The sequence below is a fragment of the Salvia splendens genome, chromosome 5, assembly GCF_004379255.2.
Source record: "Salvia splendens isolate huo1 chromosome 5, SspV2, whole genome shotgun sequence".
NCBI classification, from domain to species: domain Eukaryota; kingdom Viridiplantae; phylum Streptophyta; class Magnoliopsida; order Lamiales; family Lamiaceae; genus Salvia; species Salvia splendens.
In genome coordinates this window covers 8,072,084-8,083,097 of record NC_056036.1, presented here as the reverse complement: position 1 = coordinate 8,083,097, position 11,014 = coordinate 8,072,084, and the positions used below count along the sequence as shown (strand labels likewise).

The following is an 11,014-nucleotide window of genomic DNA, read 5'->3' as shown; positions in this document are numbered from 1 at the left end:
ATACTTACCTGGACGGGGTCGATGGGTGATCCATTAGGCCCATGGCCTAGGTTGGCGACCTTCATTGCACTTTGAAGGGGCGCCTGCCTAAGGTCGGCCCAAGTGGTCGAGCCTACGTCATAATTTGTGTTAGAGGGGGCCTGCGTTCGCGCGGCCCCTACCCAATTTTTTAGTTAAATTTTTTTTAGGTTTAGATCTAGATCATAAGCTGTTATTATATGTTTTTTGGTTAAAAAAAAATAGTGGAAAGCAGTAATGATTTTCGCGCGAGGTTGTTAAGGTAGTCAATTAAAGTCGAATGGGCTTTGCTAATGTGACTTATTTATAAAGATGTACTACTAATGGGCTTTGCTAATGGATTAGTTAGCTGCCTTTAAGTTGAATGTTTCAATCTTTATTAAAAACCAAACTGCGTATTCGGCCTTATAAAAGGAAGTACGAGTCAATTTTTTAATGTACGTCCTTTCTTTTAATCATTTCATGGTTCTAATTTCTAACCGTGTAGGTATGAGTTATTATGAGTTTCTATGGGAGACTAGTGAATGAAGAGTCCAATCCGAGAGTGAAATTGTGAAGTGTTGCGACTTTGATTATGAGTTTCTAAATTATAAGTACTTACTATTTGATATTTGTTGTTATAAACGTCGATATCCGAAGCAGTCAATTCATACCACTCATATAATAATTTCATAATATATACTAGTATTGATTATGTTACAAGGGTGGTTAAATGGTTAATGAGATGTAAATCTGAGTTATCTATAAATTTAATATTATAACTAAAAAGTTGTAAATTTAGTTAGTTTGAAAAGAAAAAAAGAAGAAGATTATACTAGTCTATTACTCCTATAAACCTACTGAGTCTGCATATAATAGTTTGACGATGTTTTGCTTTTTCAAGTTTCACAATATTCTAAGACTCTATATATAGAATTTAGATTGGATGTTCATCACCAAGGATCCGTGGCGCAATGGTAGCGCGTCTGACTCCAGATCAGAAGGTTGCGTGTTCGATTCACGTCGGGTTCAAATCTCCCGATTTCAGATCCTCATTTTTTGTACTTCTCTCTAAGTAGAGAACAATGAGCATTGTGTTGTAGATATGTTTCTGTTACCTTGCATCGATCTCTACGAATAAGCTTAACCAGTTATCTGAGATGATGGTTTATGCAAGTTTTCCTATTGAATGTCACTTGATGGAAGATTATACAAAGGCCAATTACGTGCCCTATCCCGATACCCGATATCCAATTGGACACCCCTCCTTGTGGAATAATTGACATTAATGTGAATCAAATATTCATGCTTCTACATAAGTTTTATGCACCTATATCAATGTTTTTGGACGTGTATTCCCTTTTTAAGTCGAGAACCGAGATGGAAATGAGGTTTACACTAAGATTGGAGTTGAAATAGTGTGAATCCAATATTCAATTTTTCTTAAAGGTTTTCATGAACGAAAATAGGTAAACCACCATATTTCACACCCCAACAATTATATTTTAATTTAATTTATTAAACTCTCTATCTTATATTAGCTATCATTATAGGTTACTCCCCCTTCCTTGTTAATTGAGACGTTTCTTTTTGGCATATAAATTAAGAATAGTGTATTAAGTGGGTGAGAAAAAGTAGGAGAAATGAAAAAAAATAAAGTAAAAGAGATAGTTACTTGTTATCTAAAATATAAATGACTCAATTAACTTGAAATTTTTTAAAATGGTAAAATGACTCTATTAACCTGAAACGATTTTAATCTCTCTATTAGTATAATATCATGAGACCCTATATAAATATTTCACTTGCAAAAATTGTGTTCATGAGTAGGACTCCATATTTGTAAAAGAAAATTAAATTTGATTAAAATGACTACACCGCTGGATGCCTGGATTACATCACTTCAAAATCTGCCGCATAAAATCGCAGCCTCATCCGTCGAGAAATTACCAATAAGCCAACCGGACAGTCGCCGCAATGGCGGTCGTCGCCGCCGTGTCCTTCTCATCAATTCTCGGCGGCTCCGCGTTCGCCACACTTGTATACGCCTCTAGTTTCAGCCGAACCATCTTTTCTCCTACCAGCCTCGCTCGGACGTTCACCTCCTCTCACCTCTCTTTCAAACTTATTCACAAACACCACAGCTGCAATGTATTCAACAGGAACTTGAGCTGCAGATCAACCGCACCTGCTCATACTAGTACGAAAATTTCTATTCCTACTTGCGATAATAGGTACTCAACTGTTTTCTGCTCTCTTACTTTTGCCATATGCTGAGAAGTTCACCGAGTACTATGTGTTTTGTTTGCCAAAACGATATAGTTGATAGTACATGTAGAGATTCTAGGAATAGATTGGAGTATTGCTCTCACATTATCAAATCAGTTTTAGCGATAAGGGAGATTTCGGCTGCATAAATAGAACTTCTCAGTTGGAGTTAGTTTATTCTGCAAGGGATGATTTGTATGTGTTGACGGTGTAGTATAACTAGTGATATTGTTGGTCTCCTTTGAAATTGACACCAATTTTGACACCTGATACTGCAGTAAGCAACGATATGATTTCGTTTACTGAAGCCTGAAGACCCCTGTCCCATGTTTACATGCATGGATTGTCATATCATATGAGACATCCCGGTTAAAAATCTTCAGACTGCATCTCTCAAACCTCACTCAAGGCCGTAGTTGTTAACTCCCACATTCTAATGTCTCAGCCTTTTTTGAAGAGCTTCTTAGATTTATATTCTCGTGTCCTTTTCACTTGTCAATACTAAAAGTTTGAGATGTCTTTATATTATAAGTAGCTATTCCTGATTTCAGTTGGGATAATCAAATATCTGATCTTGTAAGATTTCCAAGTTTCTAGGTGACATTCGAGCACTGGTCCTGTTGCTTCTGTTTGCTACATGACTGTATAATAGAAACATAACTATAAGTGGCTAAGTGGCTTCCGGTAGATATATTGGCTAATAGTCATTTTATCAACAAAATGTTTATAATCATCTTTGCCTTGCCCTGTATTTTCTTGTGAATAAATATCACATTAAATTAACTTCTAATTTTGTTGAAAATGAGATATTGCAAATTTGGTCTAGATCAAATGGCAATGGATGGAACAGTTTTTTTTTTGTGATCCCACTTATTTTCTTGCCATATAATACTTGCTTTTATCTCTCACTCCAATTCATTTACTCCCTCCGTCCCAACTAAGTTGAGTCGTATTCCTTTTGGTATGTCTCAACTAAGTTGAGTCATTTCCTTTTTTGACCAAAAGTTTTGACTCAACTTATTTGGGACGGAGGGAGTACTTTTTTTTTCTTTCAAATGCGTGCCTAATGAGTTTTTTCTCAGCTATCCTCCTTATGAGCGCCTCCTTCCCTGTCCATCTCAGAATGGACCTCCAAGGGTAGAACACATGGTTGTTTTAGAAGGAGGCCCAGTTCTTGAGTACATTAGTAAAGCTCTGGATATTCCACCCCTGTAAGTTCTGTTGCCCCTTCATCATTTTTTAAGGTTTAACGTGTGGTACAGGTATGAGATCTTCAAAGTTAAATGTGTAAATGAGGTTGAGTTTTTTGTTCCATGTTTCAAGATTTGTTGCAGACCTGATTCACTTTGGTGCCGTATTTTATGCTCTTGTATGCCCGGACCCCCCTCGAACTGCTACACCTGAGCAAATAAAAGATTTCAAGAAATTTACAGATCCATCACTTCTAAGAAATAGATCATCTATTAAAGGGAAGACCATACGAGAAGCACAAAAAACGTTTCGCATAACTCGCACAGATGAGTTTGTCGAGGCTGGAACTTACTTACGGGTGCATGTACATCCAAAACGCTTTCCAAGGTATTCATTTGGTTATATATTGTTGTTCCTTAAATTGATCTTGATCCACTATAAATTGGTAATCCGGATATCTTTCTGATCAGATGTTACGAGATAGACTGGAGATCTCGAATTATTGCTGTGACTGAAAGCTATGTGGTGTTGGACAAACCAGCCGGTACATCAGTATGTAATTGTTCTTCTACTCTCTGATGATCAACCAGGGCGAGCTTGTTCAGCCCCTTCCCCCTTCTTTATTTATAAGCGTTTATTACAAAATAAATCTTGAAGCTATATGTATTTTGATTTTGCAATTTCAGCATAACGTTCAAACCTTTGCAAATAAAGACCAACTCTCAACCACTGAGGGTTCCCTAATCATTTTGATTTTTGCTCACATAAATATTTGTTGCATCATTTTTTTATCACACAATTTTTCAATTGCGAAATTCCTTATTCTCCAAAACTCTAAACGATCACCTGCTCAATGTTTTCCTTTATAACTATGCCACCGTGTGATTTCTTCCTGTTCGATATCTCATGTTATTTCTAGTCTTCAGTGCTAGCACCCTTTTAAAACTTGAGGGACTTAGTCTTCTGATGAACATGCTGCAATCTAGTCCAATATAATACTTCCGGCTTATATTTTTCTTAATGTTGATTACTCACTGCAATGCTTTCATCTGCAACAGTTCTCTGGCCGTTCCCTGATATTATTGTGGAAGAACCTAATTTGATGAGAACATCTGCTAGGAATACAATTAAAAATAACAAATTTATCCAGATTTTGGCGCAAATGTTTTATATAACATTTTGATGATTCGTAATTCGATATCATAAACGATCAATGCCCATAAGGTGGTGCGGCTATTCTTCCCTTTTCACAAATTTTCACCATCTGATGAGAACATATAGTCATGTTTTGCTCCTTTATTTTTTATTTTCATGTTGAATGTAAGTATCCTGAGGATAAGGTATTGTTTCAGTTAATCTGATCTTGCTTAAGATGCTTAGCCTGTGTAGTTTTATCACAGGTTGGAGGAACCACAGACAATATTGAAGAAAATTGTGCAACATTTACTACTCGTGCCTTAGGACTGGACGATCCGTTGAAGACTACCCACCAGATTGATAATTGCACTGATGGCTGGTGAGTGAATATATTTATGCATATGATTGTGATGTATATCTAAGGGGGTACACTGTTGATTGTCTATTTCTACCTCACAGTGTAGTGTTGGCAAGAACAAAGGAATACTGCTCAGTCTTTCATGGCAAAATACGGGTTAGTGATAGATTGTGTTTTTCTTGCTAAAGTAGGAGGACTATCATGCTGAACAGGTGATAAGTTACTTTTAATAATAGAAAATTCTGTTGTTTAGATGTCTTTGGTTTTACATAATTTTCAATTTTGTTTCTCCAAATCATCATTACTTGTACACCTTCTTGAAAAAATCCTTGGTCTGACTAATGCCTCCCATTTACCAGCATTAATATTAGAAATGAATCTAGGCTATACATGATAACTAGAACTGTGTAAATGCTTCTCAGGATAAAAAGGTTAAGAAGCTCTATCTTGCACTTGCTGCTGCTCCTGTACCAGTTGGAATACTTACACACTATATGCGTCCAGTCAATATTGCGCCCCGACTTGTATCTGAAGGTACTCGATATCGTTTTTATGCAAAAATATATCTATTGTGCTTCCGTTGTTGGAGACTTGGAGTTAGAACCCTTATATTCCACTATGAAGCACAATAATTTGTTTTATAAACAGTATTATTTTTGTTGGCACAAAGAATGTCTTTCATATGTATAAACAAAGACTATACTGTGGTTCATGCAGATTTTATCAGTGGTTGGCCTTTGTGCCAACTTGAGGTCTTAGAGTGAAAGAAGGTTCCTTGGCCAAATGATATAATTGAAGAACAAAACAAATTCGATGTTTGTGGATGGCCGACTAGAAATTTTGCTTATGAGTGCAAAATCAACCTCTTGACAGGTCGGACGCACCAGGTACTGATCTGCACTCTGTGATTTGTTTTGAGCTATAATGTTCTGCCTTTTCCTGAAACATTTGTAAAAACATCATGAGTTTTTCTAATTATTATTTGTGCTTGTTGTTTGGATAAGTTGCTGAATAGGACCTCCGGTAGCTTGTTGTGTTTTCCCTTTCTGTTTACTTTTCATAATAAGATAGATTGATGAAACATAGGATTGACTATTTGAAGAAAAGCTGGCCAAACAAGTTCAAAATTAATGAATTCATCATAGTAAACAGTGGGTTAGCTTGAATTATTTATATCTATTTATTGTATCACTCAAAGCAAACGCCACCCAAAAGTAAATCATTGCTGCTAATTAATTGAGCTTTTTTTTAAGTCCATGTGTTTTATTTTCCTTTTCGCAATGTTTTAGATAAGGGTTGGAGAAGGGTTTCCAAACGGGGAAAGCTGCTACTTTTCAAGATATTCACAGATTGACAATAGCAACATCAACCCTTTGTCTTAAGTCTTAACTATATATATTAGTTTGAATTACTTGACCTGAAAACATCATAACTGCAGATTCGAGCACAATTGGCTGCCCGTGGTGCCCCTCTAGTGGGTGACACAATGTACATGCCAGCTGTGATTTCTGAGGCTGAATACCCCGGGCTGAATCCTTTTGGCCCGAACAAGAAAGAGTATTCCAATGATGACGCCAAAGCCACAGCTGTTGAAGAATGGATTGCAAACCACGGAAAGGAACCTACTGTTGCCATTGGTCTCCAAGCATGCCACGTTTCGTGGGACGACGGGGAGCATACTTATGAGTCTGGATCACCATGGTGGAGCTAAACAACGGTACACATACAAATGTTGCTATAGTAGTCAGAGTTTAGTTATCTTCTAGTTCACCTCACTTGGCTATTCTTGCAGTGCAAATTGAGTATTGAGTTAGGAGGAGCAGGCTAAGGTCATTTACATTCCATTAGTACATGTGAAGGAAATTCAGTCCAAATGCAATTGAAATTCTAAAAGTTAATTTGCCTAACTAGAATTGAGCTTAGTTTGATCCACCTCATAATTAAATTTGTTAACTTTCTGTTTTGCTAAATTGTTTGTTCGTGTTTTTGTGTTCTAGCTCATTTTATGATTTTTTTTGTATTGTATCTAGATCTTTTGATACATAGCTGCATTCCTTTGTATTGATCCATCATCGAAAACATAAATGAAAAAGAGTCTTTCATTCCTTTCATTTTTTGACAATTTTCAGGTAGTTTCCACGACGATTTCCATGTCAACTTATTCCGACAATCCTTTGTCCGGAGCCGCCCTATTGCTACAGAAATTATGGTCACAGCAGAATGTTCAGTACTCGTTGATGGTAGCCTTCAGCATCAATGGAAGGTGAGATATGGCAACCCACATCCATGAACAGGTTCCTTCTCATACCATAGGTCAAGTTAGCTATGGATGTATCTCTTGCATTCCTTGGTTCAGCTATAAAAATAGATAATATTTTCGAAATTTCTCTCAACAAAAGCTTTTATTTGAGCTTCTTTGAGTTTACTCAAAAAGTGTAAATTGCTCCAATATGGAACTTGCAAAGGTTGAAGGTGGAAACCGGGCAGTCATGGCTTAAGTCGATGACTAGACTCTTGCTATCTTATCTTATTTCAAAAGGTCTTTTGTCCTCTCATCAAAACTAACGAATTATGCAAGAGAGACTTCAGAGTGTTCCCTTACTAATCCTCAAATCAATCAACCACGGATTATAAATAGAATTATCTGTGGACTTATGCTGTTCTGTTCAACTCTCTTACTACGATTCGAAAAAGAAATCTAATAGACTTAAAGTAATTAAATTACAGAAAAAAAAACTAACAAGCAACCTACTCTCTCAAATCTTCATTGGATAAAGATATTGGATCACAAACTCCATATATTGCACAAAACCTCCCACAACAACCCCTACGTTGGCGGCTTCCGAGTGCTCGCATTGCGGTCGACATGATCATCTCGATCCAATCCATCTTTCCTTTGATCCACTTTACAAGACTCCCATAGTTAATCTGTTTTTCCTCCCATGGCCCCTTGTATCACCTTGCATGGTGTCTTTCTCCTTATCGTGTTCTTGCTTACTTGCTTGATATCTCTCTACCAATTACGGATTCATATTATGGAACTTCTGAGGTAGGACAGTAAAGAAGGACGCTGCTGGCATCGGAATACAGATGGCCTTTATTGACAATGAATGACAGATGAAGAACAAAACCCAAAAGTTGGAATGAAGATTGACCTGCTAACACACCCAAATGGAGTATGCCTGTAACGACCCACTAAGCCGATGCTATGAGAAACAATAGTATTAGCTTGATTATCTATATAAGTGACTTCTATGTGATTAAATCCGAACTATGATAGATTGGTGTTGTTGTTTGTTTTGACGTTGGGCAAGTAAATAGAACACGTAAATATATTACACCTATATGAATATAATAAATTTTAAATAAATAAATAAAGTCCCATAATCAAAATTTTAATGTTAGATACATCAAACAAAAGTCCAACAAAATTTAATTTTGACATCGTATGTTATAAGAAAGCGGGTACTTCAACGCGGAGGACCACGAACTTGAACCAAGTATACCTACACCAAATTCAATGTATAAGTAAGCAAATACTCAAATACTTAATAATAATAAAAAATAATAATTATTATTAAAATTTGTTTAGCTTATCCGAGAAGGGCATAGTCATGGCAGCATTTAATGCTGTCTTGATGAGTAATGGAAATGATAAATGCTGCATTAATGAAGTGTGAAAAAACAATGCTCATCCTCTGACACATATGGTAATTATTCTATGCAATACGTCTGTCATCTTTTATAAATCAATGTATTTACCTATCTTCTTTCATCATAAAACATCTCCATCATATATCCTAATCATTCCTTCATAAACCCCACATAATCCCTTCACACACCCCACATACTATTTCCTCTGCCCACTCCAGTTCCACATCGGACAGAGGAGTCCAAGGAGAAAGATTTGCACACACTTTAGAATCAAGTCTCCAATCCAACAACACCTATTCCCCACATCACAAGGTAACCCCAAGTCTCATTTCGTTTTTTTTTCTTTATGCATATAAGCTGAAATTAGAATTTGCCACCCCAACAAATTACAAATGTACTGTATTTCACTACTGGTTCACTCACATTAGCAAGACATATCACATAGTGCACCAAAATCAGTAGATAGAAATCAATTAGAATCCTACTGCCTTTAATAATGAAGGACAAAAAAAAAAAAACTTATCTCCTTGAATCTTGAATCTGCCGGGTTTCGGCAGCAAGCTCGGTACTCCGTCGCCGACAATCGACGACTAATACCCCGAAAGCCACTGCTTTCATCTTCGTTAAAAATCTGGAAATTAGTCTTATGAAATCAACAAAGTTTATCATCAAAAAAAAAGATATATATATATATATATATATATATATATATATATATATATATATATATAGGGTTTTGATCTATGCAAAACTAGATTTAAATACAGAAACGCAGAACAATATCATAATTAGGGCACTTTTATGTCATAATTAGGTAATTTTTAGGTCATGCTAACAAAGCATGACCTAAAACGATCTTAGCATGACATTAAACCCAAATATTATAATATGACCTAAAATTGTTTAATTATGACCTTCCGTGTTTTTGGTTAATTATTGACCATTAGATCATCTAATCCTAGGGCCAAGATTTGGTCTGCATTTCTGGATTTAAACACATACTTATTTTGATCATCTCCCTATATATATATATATATATATATATATATATCTTCATAATAATGAAAAGAGAGGTGGAACGAATCACCCTACCTGTTGAGAAACGGCGTCAGCGGCTGGGGGGGAAGATTCTCGGCGACGGCGGCGGGGCGGACCCGCGACGGCGGCGGATCTGCAGCGTCGGTGCGACGAACTGAGAGAGAGAGAGAGAGACGCCGACCGAGAGAGGGACGGAGCGTGCAGACCGGCGGACTTCCGGGAGGAGGGCGACGAAGCCGCCGGCTGTGCATGCACAGCGGCGGCGGCGGCGGAGCGGGAGAAAGATGGTGACGATGGCGGCGCGACGGCGAAGAGAGATGAGAAGAGAGAGAGGAATAGGAGGGGGAGAGAGACGAGAGGGAGGAGAGGGACGTCGCCGTAGCGGCGGCGCCGGCAGGGCGGCGGATCGGCGACGAGGGAGAGGGAAGAGAATGAGGCAGTGCTTTTGTGAAATAAGGGAGAAGATGAAGACTTACTGACTTAGTTATGTAGGGTTAGTTTTTTTTTTCCTTTGGGCTAGAGTTTAGGAATTGGGCTGTTTATTGGGCTAAGAAGAGGAGGGAATTAGAAATTATAATAATTCGAGCCCAATTTCTTCATATTCTTTGGAGGCTTCAATACATAGTATTTTGCAAGGCCCATTTCGAATTTTTTTTTATTATTTTGGGCTTAAGAATTAAATGGTTAAGTAAGCTAAAATAAATAGTGTAAGCTTTGGAAATTTCTTAATAATAATAATAATAATAATAATAATAATAATAATAATAATAATAATAATAGATTAGTTTAAACTTTGAGTTTTCTTTCTTATTTAATTAGATTAGTTTAAAACTAAATTAGTATTTTCCTATTGTGATTTTTTAAAAAAGGGTACGTTCGCAAGTAAAGTCGGAACGAAAGTTTCAAGTTGAGGAAAGTAAGCGATCAAGGTGAGCTTTCTTATATTAAAATACAAATCGTATTATATGAAAACTCGAACACATGTTCGTGATTTTAATGATGTTGTCTTGCCATAAATATTTTGTATGATGCCTATCTGTTTGGCTAAGACCAAGTGAATTATGAATGATGATATATGTGAATCGAATTCGGGTCCCAGTGAGGGTGGTGTCCCCGCTCGGACTAGTGTACACAAGCTACCTCTGACATGTTGGGCAGAGCAGGTGACCGAGGAAGGTGGCCACCTTCCCGGCACAAGGATACCTCTGACATGATGGGCAGAGAAGGTGACCGTGCGAGAACACCATCTCGACGGCACAATGTGAACGGATATGGCTAAGTACAGGAAAAAGGGCCCAATGTGATATTTTTAGTAAGCTCGGGCCTTTTCAATAAACACCCCCGAGTGTTACTGTGATGATGGCTTGACAA

At 37.1% G+C, this 11,014-nt stretch overlaps 2 non-coding genes and 1 pseudogene across 2 annotated transcripts; all 3 read left to right on the top strand.

Annotated features, from left to right (window-relative positions):
* On the top strand, positions 1-161 carry LOC121806044. Its single transcript, XR_006051583.1, has one exon. It is a non-coding gene; the product is annotated as a U1 spliceosomal RNA (small nuclear RNA).
* Positions 162-957: 796 nt separating this feature from the next.
* TRNAW-CCA lies at positions 958-1,029 on the top strand. Its single transcript has one exon. It is a non-coding gene; the product is annotated as a tRNA-Trp (tRNA).
* Positions 1,030-1,845: 816 nt separating this feature from the next.
* On the top strand, positions 1,846-7,491 carry LOC121803585 (annotated as a pseudogene).
* The last annotated feature ends 3,523 nt before the right edge of the window (positions 7,492-11,014 follow it).